We start from the raw sequence: 13205 nt of genomic DNA on the forward strand, positions 1-13205 counted from the left end.
CAGTTATATAAAATATATTTATGGAATATCTTTGATCATGCACACTTATCAATGCAAAAATGGCCTCTAGGTTATCAAGAAATCCTTAAGGATCCAATTTGGTATCTTGTTTTGTGATATTGGTGTGGGAGAAATGGGTTTCAGTTCATGGGGCACTGGCACCGGTACTGGCGAAAGGGAGAGCTGTATCATTCGGATGAACTTCGCTTGACCAATATCTTGAGTAGCCCTGTAACTAGAGCTGTCGAGACGATTATAAACTTAATAATGGCAGAGGTATTCACGTGAGGAAAGATTTGGAAAGTTGAAGAGAAAGGACAAGGCATTAATGTCAGGTTGCTGTACAGATTATGGTAACTGGAGTGTGATAGGAGTGTCAGAGTCTAAAAGCGTAAGAGTGCCAATATAGTCAGAATAGGGAAAAGTGACTTTAAGATAACGGGGTTGGAGAATTTGGGTGAAGGGAGATTTAGAAATCAAAGATAAACAATAAGGCAATAGATAAATAAATGAGCAGACTTCGGTGGAGTAATGTAGGAGGAAGACGTGCATGAGGTCGCTCCTGCCAGAGTACAGCACTTTTTGTCCTATTCTCTTAGTTTCAGGGGTATTTTGTTTTGAAAACCCACATAATTAATGGATAAGGATCCTATATGATTCAAATGCCCAGAAATGGCAGGGCAAAGGAGGTGGACAGCAGACGTTTGGGGACGGAGTCCGAGGCCTCTGAGTTAGTTGGCAGATAAAGTTGTAGCGGCAGCCTCTGGGGCTCCAGCCACTCCACTAATGGCCAAGGTGCTTGGCACAGGAATTTCATAAACATTGGCGGGTTGTGTTGGAGCACCCCCGAAAATCAATGAAGGAGGCCTTGGATCCCGTCCAAGCAGTTCTAGGGAAGACCAATGAAACCATGGAAGCCCATGGAGCAACGATAGAAGATATGGAAGTGGCCCTTTCAGTGATCAGATTGCCTCACTGAAAGCAGAGATGTTGTTGGTGGCTGAAGTGAATAAATCATCGGGTCCCTCCCAGCGTCCGCCACGAAGGTTAGACACAACATTAATAGTGGACAAGAAATTTTGTGAAACCATGTCCACTGCCATTGGGAACTACACAAAATTTGATAAACATGCCCTGCTCTTGGGGCTGGCTAAGCACACTCGTGTTCTGGACTTGTCCCAAGTTGATAAGCTTCCTTTACTAGCATGTTGGAGATACGCAATATTTATTGATTTGTGGCCACATTTGGGATTTCAGACTTGCTAGTGCTTCATTCAGGGGTGAAGGCGGATGTCTTTGCCTCGTTGATAGCCCTAATTCTGCTTGAGTGTAGGTCTCCAACTCCGCCTAGTGCCTCGGCTAGCTTGGGTGACTTTGTGTCTTTTCTACATTTGGAGAAGGTTAAGTACACCATCGGAGGATCGGTGGAAGGCTTCTCCCTGAGATGGCAGCCATTCATTTCCATTTTTAAGGAGCTGTTAGGCGGGTTAATTTCGTTTTTTTTTTGGATTGTTAATAATGTTAATGTGTTTTTGCTTGTTTGTCTCTTTTATTCTGTGGTTTTGGATAATTGTTTTGGATGGTTTTGTTTATTCTGAATTGTTTTTAATAAACTGAACACGCGGGGCATCCACAGTATGATAGATAAACTAATTGCATAAATAGGGATAAATGCTAATTGTTATTAGAGACATGGTAACAAGGTGACCAAGGCTGGGAAATAAATATTTCAGGGTACAAGCAGTTAGAAAGCAAGGCAGATTGGAGAAGCAAGTTAGACAGCCCTAACAATAAAGGACTACTGAAGTGCATATTGAAAAAGGATCTTGGCTCAGAAAATCAGGAAATTGAATAAGTATGGATGGAATTTAGGAATAGCAAGGATCAGAAAACACTGGTGGGAGAAGTTTATAGGCCCCTTACAGCACTTCTCCAAACAGTTCTACTGTTGGACGGAGAATTAAGGAATAAATTATTGCAACTTTTAACAAAGGCAATGTGATAGTTGTGGGGAACTTTAATCTTCATCCAGAGTAAACCAATCAAACAGGCAAAAGTGGTTTGGAATTTGAGTTTGTAGAATGCTTTGTGGCAGTTTCATGAACAATATGTTGTGGAACCAACTAGGGATAAAGTTATTTGAAATTTAATATTGTGTAAAACGGCAGGGCTAATTAGTATTGCCATAGTAAAGCATCCCATGAGAAATCGGGATCATAATGCAATTGAATTTCACGCTAAGTTTGAAAATTACATATTTCAATCACAAAGAAGAATCTTAAATTTAAGCAAAGCAACTGCATAGGTATGAGGGAAGAGCTAACTCCGGTTGTTTGGGTAAATAGGCTAAAACGCACGGCAGTAAATACGTTATGGGAAATATTTAAAGAAACCATTCAAAATGTTCAATGAAAATACATTCTATTGCTAAACAAAAACGCAGCACGGAAAATCCATCCGAGTTTTCTAAGGATGTTAAGGATAGTATTAGATAAAAGAGACTTATAGGCCGGGATTCTCTGATCCCGCGTCGGGTCAGAAAATCGCTGGGGAGTGGAGGGCACGTTTGCCGAGTGCCCACTGGCCTGGGTTACGTATGGTCCCACCCGGCTGGACCTCGGAGTTCTGTCTGCAAGCGCCGTCCTGGTTTTGGGGGGGGGGGGGGGGGGCCTCAACGGTGGCCTGGCCCACTATCGGGGCCTAACGATCGGCGGGCGGGCTAGTTCTGTGGGGGCCTATGTTCCTCTGCGCCGGGCCCCTGTAGGGCTCCGCCATATTGCCCAGGGTCCGGCGCAGTGACGGGAACCCATGCGCGAACGCTCGCAGGCCATGCTGTGGCGTGCCGGCTTTCGGGCGCCGGAGCTGCGGACACCACTCCACGCTGAACTAGCCCCCTAGGAAGGGGTGGATACCTGCCACTTGAGGCCCGTTGATGCCAGAGTGGCCCGCACCTCTTTTCACGCCGGCGTCAGAACATGGCCGCAGGATTGGAGAATCCCGGCCATAATGTTTCAAAGACACGTAATAAGTGTCAGGGCCCTTCCTGTTGATTCCCTTATTTCCCATTTCTTTTACTTTATGGTTGTCATTTTTATCCATGGATGTTTAATGGGTATATACCTTTTATGTCGAACAGAGGAAGTAAGGAGCTCAAAAGTTGCAAATTGGTACACTGTGCTATTAGAGATGTAGCTTTTGAAAACCAGACGGCAAACTTTTAGTCAACTGAAAGATCGGAAGGATTTGGTCTGATTGGTTAGCTTATGGCTGATGAATTGGCAAAAGGCAATATTCTGCGCTGCGACAGGCAGTGATTGGTTCCTGCCCATGAGGGATGGTTTACAGAGAACCAAGGAAGGGACAGTCAGACCCTGGGCGCTGAAAGGAGCAGCTGTGTGTGTGTCTCTATCTCTCTCTGTCTCTCTTGCTTTCTGTCTGTCTCTATCTATCTCTCTCTCTCTGTCTCTGTTTGTCTCTCTCTCTCTGTCTGTCTCTCGCGCTCTCTCTCTCTCTGTGTCAATCTCTCTGTGTCAAATTCTCTCTCTCTATCCCTCTCTCTCTCTCTCTCTCTCTATCTCTCTCTCGCCCTCTCTCTCTCTCTTCCAACTGAAGGCCGAGTTTGAAGAAAGGTATACTGGAAGATGTCCATCTGAAACCAAGATGCTTATCCTACTACTTTCATCGTTATTTTACTCTCCACTTTCCCCTCTGTGTTTGTCTTTCTTGGCTGGTGGGGGGATTAAATAATAGTTAACCAGTTGTATTTGCTGCATATTTAATTATAGTTATTGTTATTATTAAAATTAATTGTTTACATTTACAAACCTGGTGACTGTGGTAATTGGGCAGTGATAAACCAAAGACTTTGGATATTTTAAAGAATTATTAATTTAAATTGTGTTGCGACTCCGGGTCAGGCAGGGCTGGAATTGACCGCACACTAGCCCAGAGTATCGTAATACAAGTCTGAGGATTGGGAATGTTTTACAAACCAACCATGGACCACCGAAAAGTTGATACAAAAGGAAAAATACAGACTGAGAATAAACTAGCCAGGGATATTAAAACAAATTACAAGAATTTTCACAGTAAGAGACCAGTGAAAGTATAATTTGATTCCTTAGAAGCAGAGCTATGAGACATTATCATAGGGAAGGAAGAGATTGCAGAGACATTGAACAAATATTTTGTGTCCGTCCTTAAAGTGGAAGACACAAGTTCAGTATCAGAAATATAGGATAACCGGGGGCTAATAAGAATGAGGAAATTAAGGTAATTCAAAACAGGGAGAAAGTACTAGATAGTGGCGGAGTTAGTGGATACGCTGGTAATGATTTTCCAAAATTCCTTACATTCTGGAATGATCCCAACACATTGGATGTTAGCTAATATCACACCACCATCCAAGAAAGAAGGGAGAGAGAAGTTAGGAAACTACCAAAGTGCTGCAATATATTATTAAGAAAGTCTTAATGCACTGAGATAAGCCTTCTATGATTAGAAAAGACCAAAATGGTCTTTTGAAAGGAAATACTATTTACTATTTTAGTAGAGGTTCTGAGGATGTAACCATTTGGGTAGATAACAGGGGGCCAGTAGATGTAGCATGCTTGGATTTCCAAAGCAACATTTGATAAGGCACCACACAAAAGGTTAATACATCACATAAGGGCTCATGGAGTTCGGGGTGATATGTTAGCGATAGCGAATTGATCAACGGAAAGGAAGCAAAATGTCGATGAGGCATTTTCAGTTTGCAGGCTGTGAATAGTGAATGCTGCAAGGATCAGTGGTGGGGCCTCAGCTATTTACAATTCATATTAAGGACTTGGGCAAAGAGACAGAGTAATGTACTTAAGTTTGCTGACGATACAAAGCTAAATGAGAATGCAAACTGTGAGGACACAAAGAGGCTGCAAAAAGGATTAAGACAGACTAAGTGAGTGGGCAAAGATGGCAGATGAAGTATAATATGGAGAAATGTGAGGTTATTCAGTTTGGTCATAAGAATAGAAAAGCAGAATAGTTTTAAAAGGAAACTTGTAAATATAAAAGGAAACTTGCCTCTCTGAACATCAATATTTACTTGTGTGCGCAAGGAACACAAAGTTAGTATGTAGGTACAGCAAGCAATTAGAAAGCAATGTGGCATGTTGGCCTTCACTGCAAGGGGAGTGGAGTGCAAGAATAAAACGGACTTTGGTGAGACCACACCTGGAATACTGTGCAATTTTCATCTTCATATTTAAGGAAGAGTATAATTGCATTGGAAGCAGTAAAATAAAATTAACTAGATTGGTCCAAACTAAATTGGTCTAGACTCTCTGGAGTTTAGAAGAATGAGAGGGGATCTGATTGAAACATTCAAGATTATAAAGGGGCTTGATAGGATAGTTACCAAGATGTTTCCCCTGGATGGGGGAAATAAGGGACTCAGTTTCAGGATAAGGAGCCAATCATTTAGGACCGAGATGATGAGAAATTTCTTCACTCACAGGACTATGAATCTTTGCAATTCTTTATCCCAGAGGGTTGTGGATGCACCATCATTAAATATTTTCAATGCTGAGATAGACAAATTTTTGGTGTTTCAGGAAATCAAGGAATATGGGGAGTGGCTGGGAAAGTGGAGTTCAAAGTCAACCAAATGAATGGTGGTAGATGGTCTTCTCCAATTTTTTAATGTTGGTTAAAACTGTTTTCATGGGTGATTTAATTTGTTTAGTCCAAAAATTATTAACCTAAATCACCTAAGATCAGAAAATAATTTTGAACTACTTTTCTTTTGGCCATGACCCCTTTAAACCAAGAACACCAAATCCAAAATGTATTGTAGCGGATTGCAGCATTCGTATGTCTGGCTAAGCTATGGTCAGCTAAGGCAACACAGTCAGGAAACTAAACTCCAGACTATGTACATCTGTACTTTTCTGAGGCACAAATGTCAACGTAGAAAAATCTGACCCCTCAAAAACAGCACTGATTATGATGTGAAATTAAGAATCAGGGTATTCTTCACCCAAAGCGTGTCAAGTTGACCATTTTAGCTCTATCCAGCAGCCAAGTCAATGACTAGTGAATTTTCTGGACTTGCCTTGGAACAGCTACTTGGTCTGAAAGTTAATGTCAATGATGAACAAATTTAAATTCATGAGTAAAATAATTGATTCAAATTAAATACTTGATCTTTCTCTGTGTTTAATTTTAAAACCGATTGAAGCATTTTGTCATCGGTTTTAATTTAATAAATATGAAGGACATTATGTAAGCATCCTGAAATGCCTACATTTCTTTAATATTAATTTGCGGGATGTGGGCGTCGCAGGCTAGGCCAGCAGTTATTGCCCATCCCTGCTTGCCTTTCAGAAGGTGGTGGTGAGTTGCCTTGTTAAATTGCTGCAGTCCTTGAGGTGTAGGTACACCTACTGTGCTGTTAGGGAGGGAGTTCCAAGGTATTGCCCCAGCGACAGTAAAGGGGCGGCAATATATTTCCAAGTCAGGATGGTGAGTGACTTGGAGGGAAATGTCTAGGTTCCCAGGTATCTGATGCTCTTGTCATTCTAGATGGTAGTGACCGAAGGTCTGAAAGGTGCTATCTAAGGAACTTTGATGTGTAATTGCAGTGCATCTTGTAGGTGGTACACACGGTTGCCACTGTTCGTCGGTAGACATAGAATTTACAGTGCAGAAGGAGGCCATTCGGCCCATCGAGTCTGCACCGGCTCTTGGAAAGAGCACCCTACCCAAGGTCAACACCTCCACCCTATCCCCATAACTCAGCAACCCCACCCAACACTAAGGGCAATTTATCATGGCCAATCCACCTAACCTGCACATCTTTGGACTGTGGGAGGAAACCGGAGCACCCGGAGGAAACCCACGCACACACGGGGAGGATGTGCAGACTCCGCACAGACAGTGACCCAAGCCAGAATCGAACCTGGGACCCTGGCGCTGTGAAGCGATTGTGCTATCCACAATGCTACCGTGCTGCCCGTAGTAGAGGGTTTGAATTTTTGTGGAAGGGGGAACAATCAAGTGGGTTGCTTTGTCCTGGATGGTGTTGAGCTTCTTGAGTGTTGTTGGAGCTGCACTCATCCAGGCAAATATGCCATTATTGAAAGTTTAGAATGTTTACTGTCCAAAATGATTGGCATTAACCCATGCCAAAGCCTTCAGGTCCATTCAAAATTAGATGATGAGCTTCATAGAATCCCTACAGTACAGAAGGAGGCCCATCCGGCATCGACCCTTTGAATGGGCACTCTACCCATGTACACTTCCATGTCCACCCCACCCTATCCCTGTAACCCAGAACCTGGACATTAAAGTGTAATTTAGTATGGCCAATCCACCTAACCTGCACATCTTTGGATTGCAGGAGGAAACCGGAACATCCAGAGGAAACCCACGCAGACAATGGGAGAATGTACAAACTCCACACAGACAAAGGCTGGGATTGAACTGGGGTCCCTGGTGCTGTGAGACAGCAGTGCTAGCCACTGTGCCGCCCTGGCTTCATGAGCTGCGTACTTTATGCCTCCTGAAACAGCTCTGCACCGTTTGGGCTGATTACAGTGTCGGCAGTAATCCTCGCTTAGGTCTTAGAAGAGAAGGAAAGTGAATGGAGTTACAACCCACAATAGTTAAAAAGAAAAATCTTGGCTTTCTGTTGGCAGCCATCAGCTGTCCCTTGAAGGGTAACCCCCCCCCCCCCCGAAAAAACTGAGAAATGTATACCTGCCCTACTCAATTTCTGGGTCATCTGTTTCAGAAAGGGATCCCTAAATTGCTGCTGAGTTTCTTGCGTATATAGCTGCATAGCTATATAGGAGTGGCTTAATGCCTGTTAGACTGGCTGTTAGTGATGCCTGAATATCACCAGAACAGCGATATCGGTGGATGTATATAAAATCCCCCTGAGATGTGAGGCATTACATATTTAATTTGACCTTTTTCCACCTGAGAAGCAGGTGGAAGATTAATTTGAATATGTCAGAATTTTACCCTGACTTTTCAGGTAAATTAAGTTGCTCACACCAACTTCTAAATGAACAGTTAAAAATTGTGTCATGTAGAATGTCTTGGAAACTGAAAACCGCAGCTAAATCTGTCCATAACAGACTATTTCCTAGATTATTAAGTTGAATATAGTGAAAGGGCTTGCAGTTTTGTATTATGACTTGAGTCAAGCCAATACTGATCTGCTTAATTAGTTAATCGATATGAAAAGCCAATGGCTCTGCTGCTTTAGAGCCGCCTGATTTTGTCAATCTGTTTCTGGCCTATCGAAGTAATCTTCCAAGAAATATTGGAGTAAATTTACAGCATGAACATCTGGGCTTGAAATGGTTTAATTATTACTTTTCATCTCTGCTGAAGAAAACTCCAGATCCATATAACAGGTTGAAAGGAAAAATGTAGACTTTAGGACAGATCTACTTAAAGTTTGAAGGAAAATCTAAATGTTGGCGTAACAATGTATTTTTTTCAGGGGAGTGGGAGCATGTATCCCCTCCTCGGTATTTTCTGTGCTTTCCAGTTTTTGAATCTAAAAGCATGTGAATTTTTTTGAAAGCTGGCCCCTCTATCGCCATTGAAGAATTAGTTAAGAACCTTAACATTTTTTCCCCTTGTGTAGTCGCAAATGATCAATTACAGGGAGATAAGATCATTTAGAATTTTTCTACATGGTTTCCTTATAGCAAACGGTGATTTTGGCTCCAACTTACAGATCATGGGATTGGCAAGCCTGTGTATTTGTACCCCTGAAGTTCCTGTCCTTATTATCGTTTTGTCCATAGAATGCAGAAGCTCGAATTATTTCAGCTAGTTGCTATGGGCTAATATGTCTGCACTGTGAGTAAAAGAGCCTAGTTCACCATCATTTTTGTCCACATCAAATAAATGGTTAGCATGTGTGTTGAGAATTTTCTAAGCAGCCCAACATCACCCACAGGGCAACGAGAAATAATAACAAACATTGCTGCTGGTCTCATAGCCCAAGAATAAACAAAAGAAAAGCTGTTTAATCCTACTTTATGTTTAATGCTACTTTCTATTAATTCATGGGATGGGGCTGCCATTGGCAAGGCCAGCATTTATTGCCCATCCCTAATTGAAAATGTGTGATGAGCTGGCTTCTTGAACTTCTGCAGTCCATGTGGTGTAGGTACATCCATAGTGCTGCTAGGGTGGCAGTTCCAGGATTTTGACTGAGCAATGGTGAAGTAAAAGAGATAGAGTTTCAGATCAGCATGGTGTGCAACTTGGCGGGGAATTTGCAGCTGTTTGTATACCCATGTGTCCTGTTGCCCTTGTTCTTCTAGATGGCTGTAGACATTGCTGTTGAAGAAACCATGCTAAATTAGTGCAAATGTGTCCTGTAGATGTTACACATTGCAGCTATTGTAAGCCGGCAGTGGAGGGAGTGAATTCTGAAGTCCCTGTCTTGTGACTGACAAAAATGGAGAAGGTTCATTCAGGCAAACATACACATCAAAAGACTTTGGGAATGACTTTGGGAAAGTCTTATGCCAGAGAGAGCACATAATCCTCCTGACAACTCATCCACTCGACTCTTCAAGCACTACCTGTCCAGCTTGTGGCAGAATCTGCAGATTGGATTTATTAGCTTTCTCAGAACCCATCTGTCAAGAAGCAGAGGTAGTTTTAAGTGACCTATATTTGTACAGTATTGCTGAATGTTAGAAATGAAGTATAGATTTATGTGGGTTTAATTTGGTGTTTCTGTGCAGGAAAGGGTTCAACTCTAGTTAGATTCATATTAAACAAAAGTGTTGCATGTATGGGGGCTTTTGGTTTCAGTTCAAACTGTGTCTGTGTTGTGCTTAGAGAGTTTACGATGTGAAAGGTAAACAAAATCATTGGAGAAAGTGAGCTGTTTATGAGCAACCAAGACACTCTTAGGGTTGGAAATAGAGTTTTCGCTGAATTGATAGCAGATGGATTGTTTTGACACCCTCTGCGAGTGCGCGGTCAATTCCAGCCCCACAGATCCATGAATCCCAACATAAGTAAATTAACCAATAATTCGTCTTTTCCAAAAATCTTTAATGCTTGACTGCTCCAATGAGTTACAGATACCAAATTTATAAGTAAAACATTAAGAAACTGTTTATTAAAAATAAGAGGAAAAGATGAATATACATATAAAGAAATAACTAGACAATGGTCTACCAGTCTACCTAATCCCTCAAACATGTCCCACCCCCTCAACATTGTCCAACCCCTCACCCACTCACACGCACATATGACAGACACATAAGGGTAGGAAAGGGTTAAAAGAAAACGGGGAATAAATGGAAAAGTTTGAGATGAATCTTCACTGCTGGGGTTGCAGTCTCTGGGAATAGATTTGCTCAAGAAATTCTGGTCGGGTAGTTCTGTCTTCCTCTGATGAAGCGAGGCACAGGATGTTCAGGTCAGTGCAATTCCAATCGCCAGCCACCAGATGTTGCTGTACTCAGGATGTTAAGATTAGTGTGTGATTCTGTTCTTCTACCACCAGATGGGGCGTTCGTCTTCCTCTGAAATTACTGGGCTTTAACTCTGGAATTAGCAGACTTTCAGTTGCCTGATTTCTGTACAGAACTCTGGCTATGCTATCACGAATGGTCTCACCTTAAGCTTCAATTTTGAACTCTTCCCAGCCCTTCAGTCAGAGATGTAAGAATGTTACAGACCTATGGAAAAAGGACTTTCACATTCAAGGGACCTCTTTCTTAGTACTGATGGCTGTCAGTGCCCTTTAAATAAAGTCTCCACAGATTTAGCTTAAAATCGTCTGGTAAAGAGAGAGAGAAAGAGACAGGGAAATTCTCCACTACCTTCCAGCTGAGCTTCCTTCACAGAACTGAATACAAAAATGGAACTCTTCTGAAGACCCACCTTTCTTCTGTAAGTTTGCTCCACCAATCACAGGCAGTAATAGAATGCTGAGAATCTACATTCACCAATTGGCTGCTGGCCAAGTCTATCAAATCAACATCTCGAGTTCTGCCACAGAACCTAAAGGGCCGCCTTGGGTTAGTCCATTAGAACAGGGGTGTTTTATTGTGCCCAAAGTCTACTTTAAACGGTAAATCTCAGTGTTGCAGCAGCTAGCAGGAAGATTGTGGATTAAAGACAGTCAGGACAGGAATTTGGTGAAAAAAGGGAAACATTAAGCAGTCAATAATTTTACAGTATCTGAACAGGAGCAAGAAAGGGAACAGCTCTCTCAGCCCTGCCAGAAGCAAGATAAGGAACTGCAAAAGCAGACTTTCCAAAAGAACATCAGAAACTAAGAACAGCTTGTATGGGAACTAGAAAACGAAAAGGGAAGTTTCCAGGAATATTGAAATAAAGAGGAAAACATGAACTGGAGCATGGTACTGTTCATTGAAGTTCAAGACAGAGCTGAAAAGTGAAGCACTTGGTGCAGTTGGCAAACAAGCCAGAGATTCTGAACCAATCGTAAGGTTTGGTGTCCTTTCTTCCAGTCCTTGAAACAATAGTATTCTGTTGGGGACTGTACACAGCAATTCAAGGCAACAGAATCCTGAAAGGAGAATTGGAAAACCTGGTTGATCCTTGAGAAAACAGTTGAGAGAAACCATCATTTGAAAGAAGGTTCTGAAGTGTGTCTTTTCGCTAGTAGAGTTTGGAAACATTCATGTGGTAGTCATCTGGGGGAATTTGAGGAGAAATCCACGCGATTGAATGACATCCACTACAAGGGTTCAGAGTGGGGTGTTGTCTGACCACAGGTAGCCTGTTGGGTTACAGTGACTTGTGTATTTAGCGAGAACATTATAGCACAAACTATATTGTGTAACCTGTGTGTCAGTCTTAAAATCTGTGTACATTTGTGAAGACAAGGGGGGAGTGAAGGAGTATTGTATTATAGTCAAACTTTTCACGTTTAATAAATGTTTTTTTCTTGTTAAAAACGAAATGGCAGTCCTGTGACCTCGTTCCTCCCCGTTTTCTAAAAGAAAGTAAAACATGATGGTTTTCTGAGCCAGTGTTCCATTCTGGGACCGTCTCGTCCAGTAGTAACACCAACTGGGAACCAGAGTAGAAGCAAGTAATCCTCTTTTCTAAACAGTTCTCTAAAAAGAAGGAAAGTTTTGTTTCTGGCAATTGATGGAGTACGGTAAACTGGTCTGTGTTGTCTTGGACAGTGTCAGGCTTGTTGAGCGATTTTGGAATTGCTTTCATCCAGGTAAGTGGGGAGTATTCCATCACACCTGACTTGTGCCTTGTAGATAGTGGCGAAGTTTGGGGAGTCAGGAGGTGAGTTACTCATTGCATAACACCCATTTGAACTGCTCTTGTAACCACAGTACTTGCGTTAAGGTCCGGGTCAGTTGGTGATCCCCTGGATATTGATGTTGTGGGATTCAGCGATGATAATACCATTGGAATTGACAAACAAGGGGATAAGATTTCAGCATATGTTTCAGATTGATGAACGTTCATCTCAAAAGGTAACAAAAATGTCACAGACCTGAAGCGTGAATTCTGTTTCTCCCTCATGCTTTTGCTTCACGACTGTGACCTTTTTGTTGCCTTTTGTGATATTGAGCCTGATTTTAACTCTTGTGCAGGTGGATGGGTTTGAATAGGTTAAGCTTGTTGACCTTCTTTCTCTTTGCACAGGTGCTGTCATACCTGCTGAGTGTTTCCAGCATTTTCTGTTTTTAAAAAAAAATAATAATTTAGAGTACCCAATTCATTTTATTCCAATGTAGGGGTAATCTAGCGTGGCCAATTCACCGACCCTACACATCTTTTGGGTTGTGGGGGCAAAACCCACGCAAACACGAGGAGAATGTGCAAACTCCACACGGCCAGTGACCCAGAGCCGGGATCGAACCTGGGACCTCGGCGCCGTGAGGCAGCAGCACCAACCACTGCACCACCGCTGCCCGCATTTTCTGTTTCTGACAACTTTGAAAGTTTTTAGTCTTTTGAGTGGTGAGGTATTATTGAAAGCTTTATTGGTACTGATCCAATTATATAAGCGTACCAACATTTTTAATAAATCATTAAGTATTCATATTCTTGGTACACAGATCCTTGTCCTTTTGGTAATAAGTATAACCTTTAATGCTCCTTGAGAAGTGATATCAAGTAAACTTGTTTGGGATTGCCCTGGGAGCTCTTGAAAATTGCCTTTTACATAGCTTCAATGATGA

General features: G+C 42.1%; 1 protein-coding gene across 2 annotated transcripts in view; it reads left to right on the forward strand.

Moving 5' to 3' along the window:
* The window catches only part of iars1 (isoleucyl-tRNA synthetase 1), a 273512-nt gene that overhangs the window by 93729 nt on the left and 166578 nt on the right, over positions 1-13205 (forward strand). The window lies entirely within an intron of this gene.

The sequence above is a fragment of the Scyliorhinus canicula genome, chromosome 11, assembly GCF_902713615.1.
Source record: "Scyliorhinus canicula chromosome 11, sScyCan1.1, whole genome shotgun sequence".
Lineage (NCBI taxonomy): Eukaryota > Metazoa > Chordata > Chondrichthyes > Carcharhiniformes > Scyliorhinidae > Scyliorhinus > Scyliorhinus canicula.